Here is a 7,043-nt window from a genome sequence, read left to right as displayed (position 1 = left end):
GAAACACTTAAGTGTGACAAACATGCAAGGGAACAGGAAATGAGGAAGGGGGCAAATACTTTTTCACACCACTGTATAAAGACATTTGATATCTAGTATAATTTATAATGTAACCTGTGTCGAAATCAACTGTTACTTACAAATGCATCCTCCCGTTGACACGGTAGCAATACTGTCTTCTAAAAATGATGCTGACATATATTTTTTTTACTTTAAAACCAGTAAATGTCTAACTTTAGTCACTCTTAAAGGTCAAGACTCTAACATACGTTGCAAAAGACTTAAGCTCAGAACTTTCTCCAGGTGATGGACAAGGTTCTTTTTTTTGCAGTATCTTGTAGAATATGACTTTATGTACATTTCCATGCCTGATTTTAAAAGATATGCATAAATCTGAGTGATTTTTAGATTTTTACATATACAGTGTTTGTCACGCATGGGTTTTGTCTACTGAGGTTTTTATCTTGTAGTCATTCCATGCTTAAGCCTTAAAGAGCATTGTGAAAGTCACCTTCTCTCACAGTTACCTTCCATGTCAGAGGCTCAGTCATGTTTAAAGGGGGATAATAATTATAATAATTATTTTATGTATTTCTTATAAGGTCATGTGTATATTTACAAAAAATAAATAAATCCTTTTGTCCATTTTTGCGTGGGTTTAAACTGGGCTAAACTCTAACTTGTTGTCCAGTATCCCATCCTTTTTCAGTCACTGTTTTCTGATTTATATGTCTGGAGACTGTAACTTTTAAACAAAAATCAAAACATTTTAAAAATATATATTAACTTTAGAAGAATTGGGCAGAGAATCGCTAAGAATGGATTATTTATTCCCACCCCTAGATTGAAGTCATACTGTAAGCTTTAAAGGCACCTATTTCATACCCTTCTTATACATCCACATACAACCCAGAGAAAAAAGGAAAAGATTTAAAACCTCTCCATTGGCACCCATATAGCTGAGTTGGTAGAGCGGATGACCATATATATATATATATATATATTCCTCCTCCCCTCCCTCTGTTTCCCATTCGCCTGAAGAAAGCTCAACAGCGCAAAAGACAAACAGAAACACTCCGTCGTCCTGTGGGACAGATGATTAGGTCACTGGGTGGGGGTGTGTGTGTGTGTGTGTGTGTGTGTGTGTGTGTGTGTGTGTGTGTGGGTGTGAGTGAGAGATCAGTGTAAAGTTGACAGGTTGTGTGTTGTGGCAAGGTCATACCGGGAATACAGCTGGGAAAAGAAGGATGGATGGAGTGAAGGAAGAAAGAAGCTCAGGAGGCAGTTAAAGGGAAAGTGTGTATGATTTATCCTGTGGAGGGGAAGACTTTGAAAGACACGGGGTCACTGCCGTCAGTACTACCCACAGTGAAGAATGTTCCATTTTTCTTAAATCGTTTTGTTTTTGTTAAATTTTCAACCGGGCATTCAGATGTGACTTCATGAAGAACAACACTTTTGGCGTTATGTGTGTGTGTTGTGTGTGTGCAGTGGAAAATGGAAGATGGGGCACCGCGGTCAAACCGAGCTGGTACCAGCAGTGTGTAAGCGCCATAACTGTCACTTGTGGCCGGCGGTGGAGTGTAATTAAGTAGCTTTACTCAAGATGGGTAATCAAGCACAGATCTGAGATACTTGTACTTCACTTGAGTATTTCCACTTTATGCTACTTTTTACCTTTACTCCACTACAGTTAGGAGGCAAATATTTAACATTTCTCTCAAATACATTTGTTTGACAGCTTTGTGGATTCAGATTATTAATACAGAATTTAAATCAATCAGTTAATAACATGTATGATATTAATATGTTAAGCTACCCAGCAGGGCACAAAGTAATTCATATGAGCTTCACCTTTACATGCTACAGCATTAACGTGTAACCTCTAATAATTATCCAGTAATATACAGCTACATGAATGCATTATTCCCAAATAAGCTGCATAATGAGCACTTAGACTTTTGATAAATTAAGTAGCCTGCATTTTGATGCTACCACTTTTGAGCGTTTACTTAAAAGTTTGAATGCAGGACTTTCCTATTGTTACACTGTAGTATTGTTTATTTTACTTAAGTAATAGATCTGAATACTTTTTCCACCTCTGCTCGTTGTCACGGTGAAGCCACGGTTCAGCAAAATGTGACAAGGTGACATTGAGTAAGCATGTGGATAGAGAAAATGTATTGTCAAAGCCAAAAAGCTTTGGTGGGTTTGCCTAATGCATTATCCATGGGACGAGTACCGGTGTTAATGACACATGTTAAAGCTGTTGCCTTTTTACTGTCTCTGGCGACCGCGTATGATTTAACCAATTAAGCCCAGTTCCTATGCATGTAGCAAGATCCGGCTGACTTTGAGAGGGGGACACAGGGAGGACTTAGGGGGGCATTGACGGATGTAGGGAGGACCGTCAAGCTGAAAGGAAGAAGAAGGAACATATTAGGTCTGTCCTTCGATGTTACTCATCATATAAGATGGAGGGATGAAACAAGGAACAAAGAAGTGTTAGAAGTGAGAGCAGGCGTGTGTGTTTGTGGTGTGTGTGTGTGTACACACACTCCCTCCCTCAGGCTGTATCCCTCACCTGAACAGACAAAAAGGCCTCGTCAACATGATTTATTTTCACTCACATCAATAACGGGCGAAAGTGCCGTGTGTGTGTGTGTGTGTGTGTGTGTGTGTGTGTGTGTGTGCATGCATGGCATTCTCTGTAAACACAGTGTACAGTATGTAAAATGACTGGCATTACTGTATGTCGATACTGTTTGTGTTTCAGTGACTTACATTGTGTGCCCAAGTTCTCATAATTTCACCTCGCTAAACAAGCCTTAATAGAGTAAATATTTCCCTGTGCTGCTCGTGTTATGACAGGTAATTTCAATTTACATAATTCAATACTGTACACATTTGGCTGACACTGCACCTTGCAGCGATTCTTGCCCTTTTAATCAGAGGCAGGGTTACATGGCCGTTAATGCACACAAGCTGGTGACCTTTGTGTTTATAGAGCAGTTGCTCTCACCAATCAGCTGTCCCGCCTCCTGCAAATATGAGCAAGCTGCCGACATGAATGGGTTTTTAATTGACTTACATGTTATCAGTTCCCTGCAGACAATGTGATGTTTGTTTCTGGGATTTTAGCAGCGAGGATCAAAAAATGAAAATGGCTCTGGATCAGAGCCAGATGGTGAGAATACTCTCTTACCGTATTTTCCGGACTATAAGTCACACAATTTTTCATAGTTTGGCTGGTCCTGCGACTTATAGTCAAGTGAGACTTATATATCAAAATACATATAATTAAACATGTTTTTAAATAGGGCTGGGCAATATATCAATGTTATATTCATATCTCAATATGAGACTAGATATTGTCTCAGATTTTGGATATAATGTAATATGGTAAGTGTTGTCTTTACCTGATTTTAAATGCTGCATTCCAGTAAAGTAATGCAACATTTCAGACTTATAGATTAGCGGTTCTATTATTTATCTTTACCCACTAAGTCATTAAATCATTTCTGGAGAATAAATCTCATTGTGTCAATAACATTTTCTTAAAGCACCATCACTCAGCCCTACTTTTAAATGTTAATTCATACTGAAAACATCTCTGTTTACAGCCGCGAGAGGGCGCTGTAGGCTTGTGACAACTATACGCTGTTCCTAAAGACAACTGGGAAAGACTGAACACTAACAAAACACACCCAAAAATTCTTAAAAAAAGAAGATGTGTGCAGAGTTTTGCAAAAGTTGAATATATCAACCAGCGTTGCTCTGGTTGTTTGTAGCACTATCCTGTTGCGTGCAGAGGGAATGTGAAAGACAAGCTTTTATCCCGCCCCTCGGATTGAGCCCTGCCAATGGTGAGTTCCCAGACCCAACATCTTGATGTAGTTCTGTCTTGTTTGGCTAACTACACATGGCTTTGAAATTGAAGCAGTCATATATATATATATATATATATACACACTTCCCTTTTTGTGGTATCTGTTCTTAAAAAAGACACTCTCTGCACAGCAGACAAAAGGCAAGAAAAAAAAGAAGAAGCAGCGAGCGGAAAATCAACAACTAACAATAGTATGCAGTAATTGATTGTGTTCTGTCACACCCTCGACGCAGAATTGACCACATTGGCATTGCGTTGCATCAATGCGACAACTCCTACACATGGTGACACTCTTGACCGCAGTTAGTTTCCTCTCTCACCAAGTCCCATTGGCACAAAATATGAAAATACATTAATTTCCAGTGTAAGAAGTAAGTAACTACAGTTGTGTATTGGCATGCAGACTAGAATTGGGACCAAGTCTGACAGGTTTAAATCACTTTTGGCACCCGCAGAGGATGTGCTGCTTCTAACATCCAACTGAAACAAAATGTTTTGCACCGACTGAAATTGTGAGAAATGGAGGAGCACCATCTCAGAGGAGGCACACAACTTCACGCACATTTTGAACTCACTTCTTCCTCAATCCCTCAAAACACTGACTCTGCGGACGCATGCCTTTTTGCAGGATATTGATAATACATAGCCAGGGAACCCAAACTTTGGGATATTGTTTACAGGGAAATGTGCCTCCAGGTTATCACAAAGGCAGCATTGTGAATGTTTGACTGTGCGGTTGCCTGCATATTCAGGATTCACAGACATGAGAGGAAGGAGAGAATGAACAGTACAGGGAGGGAGAGAGAGAGGGAGGGGGGGGGGGAGGGATGGAAAATGCAGGTTGTTTTGTGCGTGTGCATGTGGCGCAGTTCACCTCAAATACATCAATATCACATGGACTGCGCCTTAGCTGTGAGAGACAAAGGTCACTTCATGTGGGATAAAAAAAGAGAAGGCATATAGGGATCTACCAAGGAACATAGCTCGACAGTTCTCAGATGTTGATGCAGGTTTGCTTTCATGTCAGAGGGAAGGGAGGAGTTGGTGATGTACTGTGGCTTCTTCACATCTGGCTCGTTGAAATGATGATTTTCTATATGTGGCTTTCTGCCTCGCTTTTACCTCTCCTTTCTGTCTTTGTGTTCTAACATGGTGAAACAATTATCTGAGGGAGCAAAACAAGAAGAAGAGCGAGAGGGTGTGCCTGCATGTGCGAGAAAGAAAGAGATGTACACTGTAGGGGAGCACAGTAGCTGTGGATAGTTTTAAAAGGGACTGAAAAGATGTTTTTCCCGAGGGTCAGTGAAGTGTTGAAAACGTGCTCTGAGGGTGGAGAAACTCGTCCTCTCTTCCCTTTCTCTGTCTCTCTTTCCTCTGCGTCCGGTGTTCTGTAGAAGCCATGTTTAAAGGTCATATCTCAGCATCCAAGGCCTCACGGTGAGGTTTGATGGAGAATAACTGGTATGATGGAGAAAAGCAGTGAAAGACAAATAACCGTACAGAGCAACACAGGAAGGAATCAGAGGAAGCAAGGGCTTAGAAATGATGTCATGAAGTAAAAGTCAAACCTTGGTTTGGTTGAAATACCCGCCAATCCTCCAAACCGTGCTAGTCTTTAAGTGCAAATATATGACACAAAGAGAAATATTTAGCCGAGATAGGAGAAGGATCGACTTTTCATTGCGACAGAGAATTTCCCACTTTCTTGATTTATTTTAGGACTGAGCATCAAAAAGGCCATTTTACAATCTGAGAGTTGACCAAAATGGATGGGGGGTGTTGGAGGGGTTGTCATACTGGTAATACAAAGACAGAAAAGAACATATAACAGCTAGAGCTGGGCAATGTATCGATATTATATCCATATCGAGATAAAGAGACTAGATATCATCAAATCGTAATATGGCATAAGTGGTGTCTCTCCCTGGTTTTAATGGCTGTGTTACAGTAAAGTGATGTCATTTTGCCTTTACCCACTCAGTCATTATATCCACAATACTGATGATTATTTATCAGAAATGTCATTGTGTAAATATTATGTGAAAAACACCAATAGTCAACACTACAATATCGTTGCGGTATATTGAAATATTTGGTCAAAAATAGTGTGAGATTTGATTTTCTCCACATCGCCCAGCCCTACATAAAACCATACCAAGTGTGTGAATATGACGACAACAGGAGTCAACGCACCATTTAAACAATGATGGAATTAAGTCTTGCTGGTAAACACCAAATTTAGAGGCGATGCTGATAGAAATGGAGTAGCTAGTTAGAGTTAGGGTAGAAAGTATGGGGGGGCTGCGTAGCCTTTATAAATGTTTGATACCAATACCGTGACTTTGAAAACGGTTCCTAGACGCTACTTTTTTCAAAGCCAATTTTATAAATTCCATTTCCACAAAAAAGAAATTGCAACATCATGGCACAAATCTTTTTATTTATTTTTGAGTGTTTTTCCTGTCTGCCTCTACGACCTTTAACGTTACACAGCCAATCACAGACATTATTATATCTTGCTAGATGAGATTCACTCCTTAGGTATTGTAATGTGGTTTTGAATGACGAGGCATTTTACACCACTTGAAACTAAGGAGGCAATTTGGTCAGCGCCTGATGAAATATAGAATTTGGTACCCTGCCCTAAAGTACCGACTCATGTTTGGAGTGGAATCAAAATGCCATCCGCCAGCGACGGCTGTACTGTCCAGGCTTCAAAGTGTCTTTTTCTTGGATAAGATAGTAGAGAAACAGAAAAGGTAAAAATGTACGTATGAACACGCACTCAGAGCTTATGGCATCAACTGCCATTCAGTTGGTGGCGGAAGTTTTGTCCTCTGAAAATCCCAAATTTTTGGTTAAATTCTTAAAATTAAAAGGGCCTGGAATTGTGACCTACATCAACAACTTCTGTTTTAAGGTAGAATTTTACTCTCCAAGTTCTCATCTGAAATGCAAATGATGCCATTCAAAACAAAATAAATAGTAAAATCTAAAAGCACACTAGGAGATACACACACACACACACGCCAATAAATCAGGAAATAAAACAACTGTTAGGCTCCTAAAAAGGCATTAACATATGGAAGTGGTCATTGAGCAAAGTGCATTAAAGTATTTGTGTGTGTGTGTGTGTGTGTGTGTGTGTGTGTGT

Source organism: Etheostoma cragini, chromosome 17 (assembly GCF_013103735.1).
Source record: "Etheostoma cragini isolate CJK2018 chromosome 17, CSU_Ecrag_1.0, whole genome shotgun sequence".
NCBI lineage: Eukaryota > Metazoa > Chordata > Actinopteri > Perciformes > Percidae > Etheostoma > Etheostoma cragini.
This window is presented reverse-complemented; position numbering follows the sequence as displayed.